Below are 17,685 nucleotides of genomic sequence, written 5' to 3' on the forward strand. Positions count from 1 at the left end.
TCTGCTCCTCTCCCCATCCCGAGATGGGCTGTGGGGGCATCATCCCAAGGGCATCCCCCCATCCCGGGCCAGGGTCCAGCTGATGTGGCAAGGCAGGACCCCCATCGCCCTCCCTCTTCCAGAGCTTTCAAAGCTCTTCCAGAGCTTCCAGCTCTGCATACCCACAGCCCCAGCACTGCCAGGGACAAGCTGGAGCAGCCCTTCCAATCCAGGGAGGGATGAGATGAGCCACAAACTGTGATTCCTCCCTGCATCCAACCCCAATCTTTAGGAGCTACACTGGTCTCCCCAAAACTTGCATGGAACTCTGCTCCCACTTGGTTCAGAGGGAGGAACACTGAGAGAGAGACAAAAAGTCATGGCAAAGAGGCTAGAGATGCTGCTCTGCAGTACAAGACTCTGCTCTGGGCCTCTTGGCTTTGCCCCCAGCCCTCACCCCACTCCCCTCCCTGAGCTGTGTGCAGGAGAGGAACAAATATCTTTCCCACTTTAGGTTTTTGGGTGCATTTTTTTGTTTTGTTTTTGTTTTAATAGCCTGAGGGTGTAGGTGGCTGCATATCTTGGAGGACCCAGGAGTCCTGCCTCCTTCCTGCTGGCATAGGGCAAGGGAAAGCAGTTTCCACTGTCAAGAGGCTGCACACCAGCTGTACAAAGCAGCAGCCTGGTGTGGGAAGGGAGTTACTCAGCATTTGGTTCCCAAGAGACAAAAAAAAAAAAAGCAAAAAAAAAAAAAGGCAGAAAAAAAAAAAAAAAAAGCAGCTCAAACTGACTTTCCAAAATACTTTGAGGTTCATAGTAATGTTCTCGTCTTTGTCTCATAAATATCCTGGGTTGGATCCTTCCCTCGTTTTCATCCTGTAACTCACAGAGAGGCACCAGAGCGCGGCTGCTGCATGTTATTCTGACTATTTTTATTTTTTATATCTTTGGATACATGATCTCAGTTGATTGGAAAACAAACCCCAGAGAATCCTTGAGGAGAGACTGCAAACAGCTCTTGGTGAGATGACTAATCCCATCTCTATCTAAACCAACAGCATCCTAAAAATAGCCTTATTTCTAACAATAAATATAATAAAATAACTAACTGACAACAAACAGCCCCAAAAAGCCAAACACATTGAAAAGTCCACTGGAAATACATATTGGGATGGGGGAAGGAGCCAGCAGGAAACTGTGTCACTGAGTCAGAGGGGTGGCCATGCCACCAGTGCTGCTCAGTCAGATCCGGCCTCTCTCTTGAGACCACGGTGGCCTCTTGCCCTTGTGCCTTTGCTGTCCTTGTCCCAGATCAGTGTGAGGAAGGCACCAGACCCAGGGGACGCTGATCCCAGAGTCACCAGCACCCGCTGAAAGCCTGGAGTGGGACCCCCTGCCCCAGCTCGGGGTGTGGGTCCTTCAGCCCAATGCTGCTCTGTGCCCACCAGGCCCTGAGCTCACCACACACCTTGGATCATTTGGATAATTTGCCACCTACTTTCCACACACCAGGAGCCTCCCACACCCAGCGTGTTGCAAAACACCCCCCTCAGCTGAGTCACTGGCATCGGGGAACTTCTCCCTGCCCTCCTGGCCTGGGATGGGGCTCAGGGCAGAGCCGGCCCTGACCAACAGCTGTGATGGGAGCACAGCCCAGACCCACTCCAGGCCTTTGGGGAGGAAATTGGGTGTTTTGGGCTTGTGCAGTGCCCTGTGTTGTGGAGGCCAGTGCATGGGGACCACGTGCTGCTGCATTAATGGCTCTGGGCATCATCTGGGTGAAAACACAGTGACTCTGTCCCCGTGCCTGGCAGCTCCCCTGTGACACTGGGAGCACTCGTATTCTCAGTGCTCCAGCTGAATGTGACCCAACAGGGCTGGCACATCCCTGTCACTGCCCCCTCGAGCTGGGACAGTGGCTTTGTACGTGACAGAGCCATCGCTCAGTGTTTTTATGGAGCACTGGAGCTGCACCAGACTCGTGCTGGCTCCGTGTCACCAGTATGGAAGGTGGGCTGCATTCTGCCCGTCAGGGGAACCCATGAAACATCTACTGTGGAGGCTCTGACCCCTGGCACCCGTCTTTTTCTGCCAGAAGCAGTCCCACACCAGCTTGATTTTTATTTTTACTGCTTCGTGTGGCACGTGGGAGCCTGCCCAGGCCCGCCGTGCCTGGGAAAGGACAGCCTGTGCCCCACGCCGACCCCCAGCCCTGCCATATGGCACTGCTCCAGCATTCCCAGTGGTGGGAGAGCTCGTCCAGTGGGATCACCAGCTCCCACCAGTGCAGACCTGGGGTGAAGCTGGGTGGTCTGCGTCCCCCCAGCCCCAAGGATGCTTGTGCCCACCACCGACCTTGCTCTGAGGCTGTGGATAAGCAGCACTGGACATGGTGGCGAGACAGGAACAGAACTAGTTACCCAACCCCCTAAAAACCAGATTCCTGCCCAAATTCACAGCCCCAAACTGTCCTGGCACAGAGGGGGGAGTCTCTGTTCGACCTGTTGGATTTTTTACGGGTAGCACAGAGTGGTTTATCCGTCTTGCAGCTACTTTAGGAGCTGGGGATGGAGTTGGAGCAGGGTCTGGGCTGCCGAGGAGCACAGTGCCGGTGCCATGTGCTCTGTCACTGCAGGAAAGGCCGGGCGAGGGCTGGGAGAAGGGGTGAGGGCTGGGAGAAGGGGTGAGGGCTGGGAGAAGCCCAGTGCAGCGAGGATACCAGAGGCAGGAGCAGCCCTGGGCTGTGTCCGGGCACACCGGACAGCATCGTACCCATGAGGGCTCAGTGCTGGACACACAACTGGGACGTTCCACTGCATCTGAGTGCTGTATCCAGCATGCTGGCAGCACATCTGGCACCTTCGGGGGCAGCTGATGGCACCGGTGCAGCTTTAGGGACACCTGGACCTCACTGACCTGCTGTTCTGAGCCCGATCCCCCATGGGAGCCGGGCAGAGCCCACCATGCCCCCATCACCCCGGGCAGCCGCTGTGGCCTCGGGGCTCGGCCGGACACTCCTGCCCAGCCCGGGGAACACGAGTGGGACCCGGCCAGCCCCTGAGGGCGGCCGAGAGGAGCTCCGGGCCCAGCACACCCCGCCGCCGGCTGCCATTCCCCGTGCCCGGCTCAGCGAACCATTCGGGCCTGGCTCGGCCCCGGCCCGGCCCCGCTAGGCCTCGGTTCCCCGTGCCCGGCTCAGCCCCCCTTGGCCCCGGTCCCACCCCGTCCCCCCCGGCCCCGCTCGCTCCCCCCCGCCGCGGCCATTGGCCGCCCGCGCCGCCGCCGCCGCCCCTGACGCTGGGCCGGGCCCGGCCATGGTCGCTCCCCGCCGGCTCCGCCGCAGCCCCGGCAGCGGCCGGTCCGCGCCCCGCTCAGGTGGGTCCCTCCCGCTCCTCTCGCGCTTCTTCGCCGTCGGCTTTTTTTTTCCGCCCCCCCCCCCCCCTTCTAATTGTTATTTTTAATTATTTTGGATTTCTTTTCACGTTTCGCGATTTCTGGCGCTTACTTCCGAGAACGGCACCCCCCCCCCCCCCCCCTTCCTTCCCCGGGCGGCCTTGGGGGGGCGCGGAGCCCCGCTCCGCCCGGCGCTGTTTGGGGTGGGGGGAGCGGAGCGGAGGGACCCCCCCCCCCGCCGACCCCCGGAGCCGCACGGAGCCGCCCCGAGGCGCGGGGATGGGCGGGGGCGGGAGCAGCGGCGGCGGCGGCGGCGGCGGCGGCGGCGGCGGCAGCGGCACATCCTTCCCCCGCGCCCCCCTCCTCCCTCCTCCTCCTCCCCCCTCGGCTTCAAAACAAACCGTCACCAAAATGGTGCAGAGGTGAAGGAGGGAGCGGGAGGAAGGGGAAGAGGTGGCGGCTCGGCCTGGGCGCTGCGGGGACAGGTGAGGGCGGCGCGGGACGCGGAGGGACGCGGGACGCGGAGGGGGTGCGGGACAGCGAGGGGATGATGCGGGACGCGGGGGGATGCGGGTGCCGGGTGCGGCACACGGGGATGGTCCCGCTGGGTGCTGCCGGTGCGGTGGGGGCAGCACTGGAGGTGCCCACCCCGCTGCGGGGCGCTGGGCAATGTCCCCGTGGGACCCCCGTGGTGACGGAGCACGAACCCACCGCGACACTGCGCCCACCCCGAGCGGGACCCGCTGCGGCCTGGCGGGACGCAGGGAGAAGCAGGGCCCGGCGGATTTCGGGGGTTGCGGGGTGCCCTCCCTGGCAGGACACGGGGTGATGACATGGGGGACCCGCCGGCTCGGCTCCGGGTGCCGCTGGGGGCTGCGGTTTGATTGGCAAGAGCAGATTTTGGGTAAATCGAATCCTGGAGCTTCCATGCCTTGGCCGTGCGCCGGCTCCGGAGCCGACAGCTGGGATTGTTTGTCCGGGGGGGGCTCAGCGCCTCGGCTCCATCCCACAGCGGCCGGAGCACGGTGTCGTGTGGGGCCGAACCGCGTCACTGCTGCCGCGGCCTCCCCGCGGTGCCGAGCGCTTCCTTGGCCGGAGGGACCGGCGATGCTGAGCGGGGATGCGCTGACAGAGAGCCCGGCATCTGCGGCTCTTCGGCATCTGTGACGCCCGTTGGACCGCAGCTTATCCCTTCCCTGCAGCTCCCAAACCCCTTCGGCTTTGTCGTTGGTTTTTATTCTTTTATTTATTTGCCTTTTCTCTCCTCGCGCACAAGAGCAGTACAGTCAGTTGTGCCACACACTCAGCTCTTACCCCTGCACCGCGGTACCCCATGGTACCCCCAGCTCTGCACAGCCACCAGCTGGGCTGTCCCCTCCTCCTAATCCTCCACAAGTGTCGGAGCTGCCACGCGGTTTTGGCTAGTGACTCCCTCTTTGCTGTGGGCAGGGGTCTGGGCAGGGACAGGGACACCTGTGCTGCTGCAAATTCCTCTGGCACTTCAGCTCAGCGCCTCTGCCTGCCCCCACCCCGGGAAGGCCTGATCCTGTCCCTCCAAAGCCCCTTCTCCCACTGTGCGTGGCTCTGTATGGGTTTTTGGGCTGGCGTTGCTTTGCCAAGGTGGATGTTCTCAAACCACTGTCCCAGGACAGCCAACCTGAAGTCCTGCTGCTGATGGAGAAGGGGCTGTGCCGGCCTCGGTGTGACAGGGACGCTCATCAGGCCAGGGGTGCAGGTTTTGGGTTGTAGGTAAGGATTATTCTCATTATGTTCTTTCCTTCCCTGAGCTGATTCAGTGCAGGTGGCCCTGGCGTGGGAGCGCTGAGCTGCCCCTGTTTTCTTTGGAGCTCCAAAGCAAGCTGCTCGCCTTGCCCTCAGGATCACTGGAACGGGCTCCTGAAGGTCACAGACCTGTGGATGGGCCTCATGGATCCTCCTTTCCACTCCCACCTTGCCCTTCAGCCCCTGCAGTTGTCGAGCTGAGGCATCTGCACTTGTGCTGGCTTCGAGCAGGTGGCCGATGTCCCCGCAGCAGCAGCAGCAGCAGCAGCAGCAGCGGGGGCCACTGCTCGGGTTTCGCTGGTGCCTCTGCCACAGCAGGGATTTAACGAGCTCATGTTGAAGGGACATCAGCTCCCGTGTCAGGTGGCTCGGGGGTTTCCATTCCTGCCCAGGCTCTCCCCCAGCACAAACCGGCTCGGGGGGCTCCTCGTGCTGAGTGGTCGCGTCCCTGAGTGTGCTCAGTCCTGCTGGGGGGCTCTTGGCACCTTGGGAAGTGCTGGCTTTGGCAATAGGTGACCTTGGGCACGTCCCTTTGCTTCCCCGTGTTTTGGTGGTGTTCTCGGAATGGGGGAGGTGGTTAATGTGTTTAATCCCCCCCCTCCTCACTGGTATGGGGCTGCTGGCTCCTCTTGGGAAGTGCAACTGCAGAGCTGGAAAGGGCTGTTGCTATTTTGTGCTGTCCCCGAGCGGGCAGGGCGGAGGCATGGACGGTGCTGGAGTCACCCGGGGTGGATTTTTCCCAGGCTGCCAAGTGAAACAAGTGGGGTCTGAGTCTCATTTAATGCCTGCAGCCCGTTACTGTGACTCTGGCAACATAAAGGAGCCTAAATATGGTCATAAACTGCATCCACTTCAAGGTCCCTTCGTGCTGCCAGGGCAGCCTCACGGCGGCTTTGTGAGAGGGAGAACAAAGCCCAAAGTGTCGGACGAAAAGTACAGGAGTGCGACCCAGCTGCCGTGTGCCGGGAGCTGCCTGGCACGGAGGTGTCACTGCTGGTGCAGGCCCTGGCTCACGAGGGAAGGATGGGTGTGAGGGTAGGGGGAGATGCTGCCTGGCACATCCTGAAGGAGCAGGAGGGCTTCAGCTAGGTGTGGAGAGCTCTGCGTCTAACACCCTGGGCGAGTCATTTGAAGCTAAAAAAGCCTCTGTGGTGAGGGGCAGAAATTGCTTTTCCCTCTTTTTTTTTTCCCCAAGCCAGAGTGCTTGCCAGGGTCAGGTTGGCATCGCCTGGAGCGTGCTGGGAGGAACCCGCCATGGGGTGCTGCGTGGCATCTCCTCTGTGATGGATTGCAGGCATGTGGCCTTTTTGGGAGTGAAGACGAAAGAGGCAGCGGGGTGTGGGCTGCTGACATTCACTCCGCTCCCCTGGACCACCACTGCCCCACTGGGTTGCCCCCAGCAGTGGTGGTGAGATGCCGTGTGGAGCTGTGATGGTGTGAGCTGGCCTGGAAGGTGGTGCCTGAGGCTCAGGAAGTGAGCAGGCAGCATCCCATTAAATCCTGTTAATACCCGGGAGCGCACATGGAGGTGACCCAAGGCACGGTGAGCTGCACAGGCGGCGCTGGGGCTGCCGTGTCGATGCTGTCCCGGACTTCCCCATCTGCAAGCAGAGCTAAAAATATCCCCCTGCCTCACCCTGCCGCCGTCCCATCTGTTCCGAGGGTGAACTCCTCAGGCCAGGGGCTCTTTCTTATTTTTATCGCTATTTTGGCAGTTCCTGGCAGCTGAGCCGTGCCGGGTTCAGAGGTGACTCTATTGTAGATGACAGTCCTGCTCCCGGGAAGGTTCAGCTCTGCTGCTGAGCCCGCCGTGGTGAGCAGGGAGTGAGTGAGGAGGAGGAAGGGGAGGAGGAGGAGGAAGGCAACGTGTGGCACTGGGTGCCCTTGGCTGTGCTTGCCCTCTCCTTGTGCCAGCAGGACCGTGGGGTGCATCACCCCCTCACCTCCCCCAGCACTGTCTAGGACTTCGCCACTCTCAGGGCTTTAGTTTTGGTTTTTTTTCCTTTCCTTTTTTTTTTTTTTTTGCCTCTAATTAGAAAAGCTTTCAATAAAAAGCTGAGATTTGTTAATCACTTTGTTTGATCAGAGCTCAGGCAGCGCTGAAGACCTTTAGGTTTTTCCCTCTGCCTGTGTGAGCAGCAGTTTGCTTTTGCTTTCAAGATGGATCTCGCCGTCTGCCTGCCAGCAGCTCTGCCTCCCCGGATCTGTCGGTTTGCATCTTGCACTCCACTTTGCTTTGCTTGTGGTTCTTCTTTAATTTTTCCTTTCCCCTCCACTCTTAGTGTCTCCCTGCTGTAGCTCCCCACTGATTGCAAAACAGACAAGAGCCCACATCCTTTAAAAAAATCCTAAAAAAAGTGCCCATGTGGAGAGCAAAGGTTTGCTAAATACTCCAGTTTGGAGTGATTTATTTTGGGGGGGTGAGGTCTAGGTTTGCTTTCTCTTAAATGAGGGTGCAGAAGATGGGGGACTTGGGTCTCTGAGCTGCATGGGAACAGTTTTTTGGGGCAAGTTGGCCTGGTTTTGTGTGGGTCACAACAAGGCTGGAGGGACACAGCAGCTGCTCCATGATTCCCAGGCTGCTTCTTAGCTCTAGGTGAGCACCTTCCCCTATAGAGAAGGGGGCAACGACATGAGGTGCATGCAGTATTGGTGGGGATCTGTGTCACCCAGAGGGCTGTGCTCATGGTGACATGTCCTGGCTGTGGCTGACTGCTGGAATGCTGGAGCAGCTGCTGGGGCCTGTTCCCAGTGCTGGATAATGCCAGCTTGCCCAGTGGGACTTTAAATAGCTCCGTGCCCCTCCAGTCCCCAGCAGAGCAGGCGTGGGGTGCAGCTCTTGTGCTGCCACAGTGTCCTGGTGCATGGTGAGGATGAGCTGGAAGGGCAGGATGGTGCCTGTGCTGGGATGTGCCAGGCTCCAGCCACCACCAGGAGCCACCGTGGTGGCCATGCCACCAGTGCTGCTCAGTCAGATCCGGCCTCTCTCTTCAGACCATGGTGGCCTCTCGCCCTTGTGCCTTTGCTGTCCTTGTCCCAGATCAGTGTGAGGAAGGCACCAGACCTTCCCAGCCATCCCAAAGCAGCCAGGGGCTGAGCAGGACACGTAGGGTTTCCCAGATTGCCATCAGCCCTTGGTTTTCCTGGAGGCAGCGATGGCCCTGCTGGGGCTGTGCTTGGAGCAGCACCCCAGCCTGACCCTCCTGGCTGTGAGTGACCAGCAGGAGCTGGGATGCAGAGGTGGGGAGCTGAGCCCCTGCCATCTGTGCTGGCTGTGCCCTGTCAGCCCAGTGCTGCTGGCACAATGGCTCAAGGTCAAAGCCCAGCACGGTGGCTTTGGGGCTGCTGCTGGCGCGGGGTGGAAGCGCTCCCACCTCCTGTCCTGAGTCAGTGCTGCTTGGGCTTGGAAAGGGGGTAATTAAATGACCTATTTCTGGGCAGGGAGGAAGAGGAGGAGGAGGAGGAGGAGGAGGAATGGTTTCTCTTTCCAGAGCTTCAAACAGCTTGCTGCAAACGTCCGGCACAAACCCCAAACCGCTTCCAGCCCTGCAGCCCCCCTGGCTGGGTGCTTGGGGCTGTGGGGAAGGGTGACCTCCCACTGCAGCACTGCTGTTGCATCAGCCTTTTTTTTTCTTTTTTTTTTTTTTTTGGAAGGAGGCAGGACAAATCCATGGCTCCCAAATTATTTTTTTTTTACCTTTTTTTTTTCCCATCCCCAAAAAGTAGTAATGAGATTTGGGAAGCCATACCTGCCTATAGGGCCGGGTCCTTGACCCGAGCCCACCCCAGGGCTGCCAAGGGATCATCTTAGGATTTCTAGTGGGATTTCTCCTTCTCCTCTCTCCTCCTTCTGCCAATGGGGGATTATCAGCATCTACTGTGTGATGGATCCTGCAGCTCTGGGGCTGTGGGCCTGGGGCTACCTGCTCCAGAGGATGTGGTGGAGCTTCAGGTGCAAGGTTTTTATTGATGGATATAAGCAGTGGTTATAAATAGCCCTGCTTGGAAGTTTTCATCTTCTTTTTTAAATGGAAGTGCCTTTTGGAACAAAGTGACTTTCCTCCATCCTTTTCGAAAGCGTCTTTTTTCTCTTCTTATTTTGAAGATGAAATTTTTTTTTTTTTTTTTTACTCTTAAATTTTTTCCTTTCCGATTTTTTGGAAGACTTCAGGGAAAAATTGCTAGGCGCCATACCCAGGAACACATCCCATGTCGTGCAGGTGGGGAAAATATGTGGGGTCAGATTCATCTGGTTTGGGTTTTCCTTAAAAAGGAAATTGAGAATTGGAAATGTTCGTGGCATCAGTGAGAATTTTCTATCAAAGCAGACAAAATCTGAGGGGCAAGAATTTGCTTAAACCTGCAGCATCAAGTGTAAAAAAAAAAAAAAAGTTAAATAAATTAATTGGATAAAGAACTTCTGTTCACTGAAAGACTGGCAACATTTCTGGGTTTCTGTCTGGAATTTTTCAGTTGTAAAACCTGAAATCCTCCCCCACCCCTAGCAGTAACCTTGAGACATGGTGCCGGAGCAGGAGTTTCCACTGGCAGGCAAGAAAAAAATTACAATAAAGAATGTGGACAAATTATTTTGACTGACCGGGCTTTTTTTATTTTGCACGGGCAGTCACCGAGCCTGTCCTGCCCTGCAGCTGCTGTGCTCAGTGCTGGGAGCAGGAGATAAATGACTGTGACGAGGGGCTGGGGCAGGGAATGGCAGGGATCAGGCTCCAGGCACGGGTGCTCTTGGTCCATGGTGGAATCCGTGGGGAAGAACCTTCTGGGACAGCCAGAAATGTGTGTTTTTCACCCAAGATACAGAGGCAGAGAGTGGCTGTGTGTTTGTGTAACTACAGGTGAGGGCTGAGCTGTCGTGCTAAGTCTAAATATCGTGATAAATGTCTCCGTGGAGCTGGTACCCCCCCAGGCTTCTTGCTGGCATCTGAGGGAGCTGCCAGCCCTGGGAGGAGCAGCCACTTTGTCTGAATTCCAGTGGCTGGGAATGGTGTCCATCCCTGGGGTGCAGTGTCCTGTGACACCTCCTCTGGGTGGGCACCCTGGAGCTGCTCGGCTCGATGATGGGTGGCTGAAAACCCCACAGTTTGTGAAAATCCTGGTGTTGCTGCAGCCTGGCTCTGCCACAAGCACCCTCCTGCTGCTGGGAATTCCTGCGGGGAGCTGTGGCTCTGTCGGACACGGGGTGCTTGGACTGGTTCAGAACTTGCTGGAAGAACCAGGAGGAAAGGAAAGTGTTTGTGTGTCACCAAGTGTCTCTGGTGCTGGCACCACTGGGGAGGTCACGGAGGCGAGGAGGTGCCTCTAGGCGCAGTTATCACAGACTCATGGAATGGTTTAGGTGGGAAGGGACATTAAAAACCATCTCATTCCAACCCTTGGGTTTATCCCAGGGGGTAAACCACACGTTCCCTGGAGACATGTCTCTGCCCTGTGGTAGTAGCAGCAAGTTTATTTCAATAACTGGAACAGCATGTGGAAGGGTTGGGTGGAGGCAGGGCTTACCTGGATGTGGGGCAGTTTTCCATCGAGCATTCCAGTGAGGAGCAGCACTTGGGATCACATGGACAGCGTGTCCATGCCAGCTCTGCCTCCTCTATGGGGGCACTGGGGAGGGCTCAGCGGGTTGGGATGCAGCCAGAGCCGGGCGTTACCTCCAGCCTCACCCCTTGGCTGCTGCTTTCCCAGAGAGCTCCGTGTACCACTGGCCGTGTGGCTTTGCATGACTGAGGAGGATTTGACGCCCCATCTCCAGTGCTTTGAAGCCCAGGGATCAATCACGGATCCATCCTCAACCTTCCCTGACTCCCGCGGCCGTTCCTTCCCACGCGCCGGCAACGAGCCGCCGGGAAAACTCGCACCTCTCGGCTCGCTCGCTCAAAAATATCCCCCAGTCCTGCATGGAGGCTGCCAAGATGGGGAGTGGAGCCTGCGCTGCCTCTTAGCAGAAATCTGTCGCCTCGCTCGGCGGTGGGGAGGCTGGGAGGGAGGCTGGGATCTGCCGAGCGCTGAGCCCCGGCGCTTTCGAAAATAGAAGCAGAACAAATGGTTGGAGCAAGATGCTGGTGGTGAAGGCAGCCAAGGCCTCTTCCCGCGGCAGCTGGTGGCTGCTTCTTGCTCCTCCATCAATCCTCTCCCCCCCAGAGCTGGCATTTCCTTGCGGGGGGAGAGGTGAACATCTGGCTCTTGGGGCGGCCTGGGGCGCAGCGATGCTTTGTTGGGTTCGGTGTGGCGCCCTGGGGTTTGGCACAGATGAGCTTTGAGCGAGCTGTGAGGATGGCAGGGCGGGAGGGGGTTCAGTCGGCGTGAGATAAGGAGGAGATGGCCGGGTGGTGCCAGTTCCTGGAGGGACTTTGTCCCAAAACAAAGGGACACGTGCTGGGTTGAGCCGCGGGCACGCGGGCACGGCGTGGCAGCAGGTGCTGACCTGGTGTCTGACAGCTGAGCACGGATCTGCTCCCATGGGAGGGGTGGGGGTCCCGTGGGGTGAGTTCCTGGGGGCTTCTGGGGGCCCCGGGGGTCGTGGGAGCTGCTGGAGAAAGGCCAAGGTCTGGGTGCCTCCTGCTGCCCCATGGGCACTGCTCTGGAGGGGACAAAGCTGCCTGTCCTTGTGTCAGCCATGGGCACCCAGGAGAGGAAAATGATGAGCCCAGCTCTCAACACAGATTGAGAGAGTTTGGAAAACTCCTGGTAGTTGCCCTCAGGTCTTTCAGCTTTAGCGCCAGATGTGAGTGTGTGCTTTATTGAGCAGGATTTCACACCTGCCTTTGTGCTGGAGAGAGCTGCTCCGAGTGGACGAGGTGCAAGTGGGAAGATTGGGAAGATGCTTTCCTTATGGGAAGATGTTCTTGCCCTGTCCTTTCCAGTGGGAGAGGACCAGCCACGGTAAGCTCAGCATCTGCCTGGGTGACCTTCAGCGCCTTTGCTTGGAGAAAGAGGCTGCTTTGCATGTCCTCTGCCCTGCCAGCAGCACTTGCACCGAGCATCGGGGTCTTTTTGTTATGCAAATGGAGCTTTGGTTTTAGCTTCTCAGAGATAAATACCTTTGAGGCTAAATTTGGAGCTCGGGGCACTGCTGAAAGCGCCCTGATGGCCCAAGGCCTGACAGGTCAGATGCTGAAGGTGATAGTTTGGGTGTTTGGCTCCCCTTCAGGCACGGAAACAAAACAGTCACGCTATTTTTCCCACCGAGGTTATACGAGATTTTCTGCAGCAAGGAACAAGCACTTTGAGTCCTGCTGGGGGTCCTTGGCACCTGCTGCCACCCTGCACTGGAGTTCCCACTTTTGCAGTGATGTGCTGTGGTTTTATTTAGGCTTTTAGAGCTCAGGAGCCCCTTTTGTCCCAGCTGCCCTTTGAGGATCCCCTCTGAGCTGTGCCCAGGCACCGGGGCTCCAATGCAGGACTGATATCTCAGTGTCCCTCACCCTGACCACCTGGGTTTTGTGGTCAGGACCTCTCTGCCACCCCTCAGAGAGGCTGAGGGGTGCAGGCTGCATGGCCAGAGGGTGCAGTGCCAAGTGCCATGCACCAGACCAGAGCCTTTTGTCACCTCCCTGCTTGTGCGTGGTGTGGCCCTGGCATCCCCAGGGGCAGCGTGGCTTCCTTTGGGACCCCGTGAGTCCCTGGCAGCCCGTCTCTCTTGTGATGGGGTCATGGGCCGTTGGGCTGGGTTTGGGCAGAGCTGTTTGTCTATGGTTTTATTTTTATTTGTGCGTCTTTCGGAAATTTTTCGTCACAGCAGGTGCCGGTTCAGTGCCCGGCAGCGGGGCTTGTGAGCGGGGTGGAAACGTGGCTAAAACTGGTTGGGCTTCTGCTCATACAGTTTTGCTATTTCTGTGCCACAGGAGAGCTTGAGCTCCCTGGGGTCTGCGTGGGGCTGAAGCCATCGGGTTCCTGATTCATCCCTCCTGTGGGGTCACAGATCACCTGCCAGCCTGAAAACTCACAAAGATCAGCCCAGGGGCTCTCTAGGGCTGAACCAAGGTGGTGTGACCCTCAGAACACCCAAAGGTATCTCATGGGCAGTGGTGAGTTCCTGGTTCATCCCTTCTCCGGGGTCACAGATCACCTAGCAGCCTGAAAACTCACAGACATCAGCCCAGGGGCTTTCTAGGGCTGAAGCAAGGTGAAGTTCTGAACTTCAGAACACCCAGAGGTATCTCGTGTCCTTGCAAAAACACAGGCAGTGTTGGGTTTTGTTCCAGCAGAGAGCTGGACAGGAGCACAGGGTCTCCCACATGCTGCTCACAATGGGATACCTTGGGGACCTGCAGGTGGAAAGGAAAGGTGGTAGGAAATAGAGGTAAAAAGGGGAGGGCAGCTCTTTTCGAGCTGCTTCTTTGCAAAGTTTTGGCATTGGCTGCGTGGAGGGCTGGGCTAAGGCCACCCCAAAACAGGGTGGTCCTGCTCAGGGGCACCTTGGGTTCCACAAGTTTTTTTTGGGGGGATTTAGGACTTGTTGCTGCATCCTGGCAGGGTGGCTTCTGCATCCCCCAAAGCCCTGTGGGGTCTGGAGTGCCCATGCCCAGGGAAGCTGCTGTGCCAGCAATGACCCAAAGTTGGGCTGAGGCACAGGTCCCCATTCCAGGGAAGAGAAGGCTCCAGGTAAACCTTAGAGCCCTTTCCAGTGCCTAAAGGGCTCCAAGAGAGCTGGAGATGACTTTGGACAAGGGCCTGGAGTGACAGGACGAGGGTGGGACGGCTTCACACTGACAGAAGGCAGGGTTGGGTGGGATATGGGGAAAAACTTCCTCCCTCTGAGGGTGGTAAGGCCCTGGCAGAGGTTGCCCCATCCCTGGAAGTTCCAAAGGCCAGGTTGGACAGGGCTTGGAGCAACCTGGTCTAGTGGAAGGTGTCGCTGCCCATGGCAGGGGTTGGAATGAGAACATCTTTAGGGTCCTTTCCCACCCAAACCATTCCATGATTCCATGATCCCCTGCATCCTTTCAGCCTGCCCAAGCAAAGGTGCTGCCTTGGTTCTTTTCTTTTTTTTTTTTTTAAATTTTTTTTTTTTTTTCCCCTAAAAACGCATTACCAGTGCTGCTCATCCATATTTCCACCACCTTCTCCCTCCTGTTCTCGCGCTGAAGTCTATAATGCTGAAATTATAGCATCCCCCTCGTCACCATGGCAACGCTCAGGGATGTATTTAAAAAAAAAAAAAAAAAAAAAAAAAAAGACCAGAAGCCCTCCAAGGATTATGACTTCAGTGAGGGATCAGGCTGGAGGGGAATCTGGGTCATGGCTGGAGCAGGCTTTTCTTCCAGCCTGTCTTCAGTAATTCCCCTTACAGCGCCCGGGGCCGCGTCAGGGCAGGGCAGGGCACCCATGGGTGCCCTCGAGGGGGTCCAGCTGCTCTGGAGGGTGCTGCCTTCTTCTGTATGAGACTGCTTCTTGCTCATGTACACTCTGGGAAAGAGCATCCTCTGCAAGCTCAGGATTCCCACCCAATATTGAGGTGTTTTAACCAAACCCTTTTGATTCCCAAATGTGTGGTGCCTGCAGGAGTGCCAGAGCCTCGCTCCCCCTCCACCCCGCTTTGTGCAGTGCAAGCTTTCTCTCTCATCCCCCAAAATAAACAGGACTTTTTTTTTTATATATATATATTTTTTTTTACTCCTCTTCTTCTTTTTATTTTTTTTTTCCTCCCTTTTTCCACACCCCCAGAGCCGCTGTTGCTGGTGGCAGGGAGCCCAGACTCTGTAGGAACTCAGAAATGCTGTGAATCCAAGCCCTGGCTGCCCTCTCAGTTTCGCAATCCTTTGGAAAGGGGGGAGAGAAGAAGGAATAAAATGGGAGGGGATTTTTTTTTTTTCTTTATTAGAGATTTATAGACTTTCCCACCAGTAGGGACAAGGAGCTGGAGCCGAGCGGCCAATTTCCTACAGTAAGTTTCCAACACTGCTCCTCTCTGGCCACTGCAAAACCCTCTGCAGCCTCTCCTCTGGTGGGTTGGGCTGGTTCAATTTTTGGAAAACCATGGGAAATGCTGGCATTTCCAGTGCTGGGGGGCTTGGCAGGGTGAGGGGCTGCTGATGTGGGGGGTGGTGGTGCCAGCACCTCCCATGGGCTAGGTGATGCTAAGGGCCAGGAAAAATCAGCTCAGGTGGTGCTTTTTGAGCAAGGAAAGCCTTTTTCCCTACCTGTTTTTTGGTTGCATGTGAACCCTTTGGCTTGGGCTTCGTGGTGGTGCCTGAGAGCCGCTCATGGTTGCTGGTGCCTCCAGCCAGCTCGGTGCTGCTTGGGGCACGTTCCCTGCTGTCCTCATCCCCCTCAGCCATTTGGCCTCTTGAGGTTTGTGGTCCATTTATTTTTAGGTAATTGCAGTGTCCGGGCGTGGAGAGGCCGCTCGGTACCACGCAGCCGGACAAGGGAGGGGTTTGTTGGCCAGTTATATTTTAAGCAGTTGGTTTCTTACAGGAGAGAGCTTGTGCAGCTCCTTGTGCGCTGGTGTGGAGGGGCCCGGCCAATGCCACGGTGGCTCCTGTGCCCACAGATGCCACTTTACCCCTGCCTGGTGCTGGACGTGGGGCAGGGTGTGAGGGTTCAGCTCCTGGCCCTTCTCTGCACCCTCGTGCAGGATCTGACCCTCTGCCAGTGCTCCTGCTGGAGGAAAAAATCCTCCCTTAAGCTGTGCCTGGATGAGATCTGAGTGCTGGCAGCTCTGCTCCCAGTATCCAGTGATTAATGGGATTAAATTGGTGCCCCTAGTGAGGTTTTTTTCTTTTGCATCTGGTTTTCTCAAGACTTTTCAAGCAGGGGGAGGCCGGGGCCCGGTCGCACTGAGATCTGATTAGATAAGGGAGAGCTGCCTGTGAACAAAATTCCTACCGGATAATTATTTATACCTCCATGTGCGTCACTAATAAACATCTGGATCTGCTCCAAACATCTTCATTTGATTTGTTTTGTAGTCTCTCAACAGGGATGTTTCTCAGCTCCCCACCTCCCTCTTGTCGTGTGGCTTTTGAGGACTTGGCTGAAATGAGGGGTGGGTTGGAGCAGATCCCCCCAGCACCAGCCTTGCTCTCCCATTTCCCCCTGGGCATTTGCACTCTTGGGGCCAGTTTAGCAAATTCCCACTCCTGGGTGCCCGTGATGGGGCGACAGTCACGTTGCCCTTTCTCAGGAGGAGAAAATATGTGGTGTTGGTGGTTGAAGAAAAAAATACGAGTGGTCAAAACAAGCCAAAAAGCAACCCCAGATGTGTTGCCTTCTATTTTAAACATCCTCGTTTGATTTGGGGGCGAACCAGACTCCTGACCTTTCGGAGCACGTGGGGCTGGCAGTCACGCCAAGCTCTCCCAGGCCAGGGCTGACTTCTTGCTCTGTTTGTGTAGAGCCAAGAAATTACTATTAATAACTTTCCCTGAATGAGAGCTGAGTACCTGCTTCCCTGGGGCTCCTTGGAAGGCTCCGGCTTGGGCGGATAACATCAACAGTCATTAGGAACGGGACTGAGAGCATCGGGCGCAGCTGGGATGCAGATGGGAAGGGACTGATGTGGGAGGGGAGAGATGAAGGAAGCCTCTGGCTGGCTGTGAAGCGCCTTGGGCAGGGCTTGCAGGCGCCACGAGCCATTTTTTGTGTGTTCCTCCATCCTTTTTACAGCCCTGGCCCCTCTTTGCACGAATGCGATGCGAAAACCATCCCGAGCCGCCGGAGCCGGCGGCGAATGCCAGCTCCATCCGTGTTGGCTCTAAATCTGTGTCTCACCTCTGCTGGGCTCTCAGGAGGAAAAAAAAATAAATAAAAAAGTTTCAGTGCTGCACCCAGCCTTAATCTCTTTAAACTGTATTTCGCTAATCCTTCATTAGGATCTCATTGTGAGCTTGTTATCCCGTTAGGGCTGAGCCGTGCGTGGCGGCGCCCGCCGAGCTGGGTGGGAAGGGAAGGGAAGGGAAGAAGGGAAGGGAAGAAGGGAAGGGAAGGGGCTGCCTTGGCCCAACCTCCTCCAGGATGTGCCAGCAGCACCAGCCAGGTGGGCTCAGCTCTGTGGGGATGGGTGTCTGTGCTCTGTGCTGCTGCTGGGCTGGGTGCTGGGTGCTGGTTTTTGGTGTGAGCTGTGGGGATGTTGTTTCTCTTTCTGTTTGCCTTCCCATCCATTCCTTGATGTGTTGGAGCTGGGGACGGGGGGGTGTCAAGTAGAAAGTGCTGGTTTTGGTTTGTACCAAGGCTTGGTCAGTCTTTAGGGCATTTCTGGGAGCACCTGCAGTCCCGGGGCTGGGCACCAAGGGCAGGGTTTTAGCTGGGGTTGTTACCCTGGAAGCTGGCAGGACGCAATCCCAGGGGTTTGCACTGATCCCCCTGCCCTCTGCCACGAGAGTGTTAGAAAAGGGCACCAGTTGGAGCCAGCATGGGCAGGCAGGTTCCTTCCTTTAGTGAGAGCTGCTCTCCTGCTGGCAGGCTGTGCCCTGCTTGGTGCTGCTGTCCCCTGTCCCAGGGGCCACAGCCATGCCAGCACTTTGCACCCTTCCCTCCACACAGCGACCTTCTCAGCGTGACTGGCAATGC

At 56.9% G+C, this 17,685-nt stretch overlaps 1 protein-coding gene across 50 annotated transcripts in view; it reads left to right on the forward strand.

Annotated features, from left to right (window-relative positions):
* Positions 1 to 3,627: 3,627 nt before the first annotated feature.
* The window catches only part of MEF2D (myocyte enhancer factor 2D), a 107,437-nt gene continuing 93,379 nt past the window's right edge, over positions 3,628 to 17,685 (forward strand). For all 50 annotated transcript variants that reach the window (XM_071417050.1, XM_071417053.1, XM_071417051.1 and 47 more), the window contains exon 1: positions 3,628 to 3,857. The gene's annotated coding sequence lies outside the window, so the exon portion shown is untranslated. The remainder of the gene's footprint in view (positions 3,858 to 17,685) is intronic.

The sequence above is a fragment of the Agelaius tricolor genome, unplaced genomic scaffold, assembly GCF_023055355.1.
Source record: "Agelaius tricolor isolate 1412-34295 unplaced genomic scaffold, bAgeTri1.0.p SCAF_66, whole genome shotgun sequence".
Taxonomy (NCBI): Eukaryota; Metazoa; Chordata; class Aves; order Passeriformes; family Icteridae; genus Agelaius; species Agelaius tricolor.